We start from the raw sequence: 2,500 nt of genomic DNA, 5'->3' as shown, positions 1-2,500 counted from the left end.
ACAACGTCTCAATCAAGGGACACAACCGAATTATGTTGACTGGGTCGCTAAAGTAAACCCGAGTTCATATAATGCACCGCATCCAAAAGAACTAGCCACAACACGTGCATCACTGAGATGTTTCACTAGATAGAACACGTGCGTGACATTAGGATCCTCCAACACCTCTTCGTGATGGAAAGATAGAATTCGAAGCAACCACAGAAGTACCGTCTAGTGGGTAGGCAACACAGGGACTGATCAACCAATATCACCCAAGGCAACGGGTGAAAATGGAAGAGATGCATGCTTGACCGTTCGATACGCAAGGCATGGAGCCAGCCAGCAAGTGCATCTCGATTACAACTCACACACCCTCACGTTCGCAAGACACCACACCACAAGACGGTCCACCCCCCACCTACCATGGGCAAGCAAGCAAATGGAAACATCAAGTGACGCAGGGTCAAGCATCGCTAGGCATGAAAATAACTTTCCACAATATCCGAGGGACTAGCTGCCGAGCTAACCAACGATCAGTGACGACCGTGTGTTGGTATTAATAAAGCTCAACAACTATGAAGAGGCTAGTTGTGCCATGATAAACATGCTAACGCACGCACCACGTGAGGGGGGAGGCCTCATCAAGCTCCCTTTAAAACCTGCCAGTGTGGAGCTGGCCGGCTCAAGGAGCACTCCCCCCCTATAAGAGGTTAATATGCAAAAGGCAAAATTGTACAAGTAGATACACTTTTTTTGAGCAGACATAAGTCCATATCTTGGGCTACACTTCGAATTTTGATGCGATTTTTTGCAGTAATTCGTAGAATAATGGTATCTCCTTGCTCACCAAATTTCATAATTTTTCTCGAAGGGGAACTATTTTTTTTATTTTTTTTACTTACCGGGTATGTGTAAAATCGGGAAAAATAGAAAAGCACATGTAGACTTCGAATTTCGACCTCATTTTTTCCAGTCCACCACTAAACAATATCAGGAACCTCCCCACAAAATTTCATTCAGTTTGGCCAAGGTCTTAAATTTGACAAATTTTGGCACCAAGCTATCTAGTCGCGGTGCACCGACCAACTTGGCCAAGTGCAAAATGCATCCAATTCAAAACTTTTGTGCACCAACACTTTTACAGTACTCATTTGGGGACATTTGGAGGCCTTTCCAACCCTCACATCTCAAAAACCACGAATTTCATTTTTTCACAAAACTCCACACAAGCCATCTAGCTATGCCGCGGTGGTGCACCGACCAACTTGGCCATGTGCAAAACCCTCCGAACTCAAAACTTTCGTGCACCAAGACTTTCATGGTATTCATTTGGGGGCATTTGGAGGCCATTCCAACCCTCACATCTCAAAAACCACGAATTTCATTTTTTCACAAATCTCCCCACCAAGCCATTTAGCTATGCCGTGGTGCACCGCCAACCTTGGCCATGTGCAAAACCCAACCAACTCAAAACATTCGTGCACCAAGACTTTCATGGTATTCATTTGGGGGCATTTGGAGGCCTTTCCAACCCTCACATCTCAAAAACCACGAATTTCATTTTTTCACAAAACTCCCCACCAAGCCATTTAGCTATGCCGTGGTGCACCGACAACCTTGCCCATGTGCAAAACCCAACCAACTCAAAACTTTCGTGCACCAAGACTTTCATGGTATTCATTTGGGGGCATTTGTAGGCCTTTCCAACCCTCACATCTCAAAAACCACGAATTTCATTTTTTCACAAATCTCCCCACCAAGCCATTTAGCTATGCCGTGGTGCACCGCCAACCTTGGCCATGTGCAAAACCCTCCGAACTCAAAACTTTCGTGCACCAAGACTTTGATGGTATTCATTTGGGGGCATTTGGAGGCATTTCCAACGCTCACATCTCAAAAACCACGAATTTCATTTTTTCACAAAACTCCCCACCAAGCCATTTAGCTATGCCGTGGTGCACCGACCAACTTGGCCATGTGCAAAACCCAACCAACTCAAAACTTTCGTGCACCAAGACTTTCATGGTATTCATTTGGGGGCATTTGGAGGCCATTCCAACCCTCACATCTCAAAAACCACGAATTTCATTTTTTCACAAATCTCCCCACCAAGCCATTTAGCTATGCCGTGGTGCACCGCCAACCTTGGCCATGTGCAAAACCCAACCAACTCAAAACATTCGTGCACCAAGACTTTCATGGTATTCATTTGGGGGCATTTGGAGGCCTTTCCAACCCTCACATCTCAAAAACCACGAATTTCATTTTTTCACAAAACTCCCCACCAAGCCATTTAGCTATGCCGTGGTGCACCGACAACCTTGCCCATGTGCAAAACCCAACCAACTCAAAACTTTCGTGCACCAAGACTTTCATGGTATTCATTTGGGGGCATTTGTAGGCCTTTCCAACCCTCACATCTCAAAAACCACGAATTTCATTTTTTCACAAATCTCCCCACCAAGCCATTTAGCTATGCCGTGGTGCACCGCCAACCTTGGCCATGTGCAAAACCCTC

This window comes from Vigna unguiculata, unplaced genomic scaffold (assembly GCF_037176805.1).
Source record: "Vigna unguiculata cultivar grain cowpea cultivar isolate G323 ecotype 2 unplaced genomic scaffold, ASM3717680v1 ptg000016l_ERROPOS49028589, whole genome shotgun sequence".
Lineage (NCBI taxonomy): Eukaryota > Viridiplantae > Streptophyta > Magnoliopsida > Fabales > Fabaceae > Vigna > Vigna unguiculata.
The sequence above is the reverse complement of the archived record's forward strand: the minus strand, read 5'-3'. Positions refer to the sequence as shown.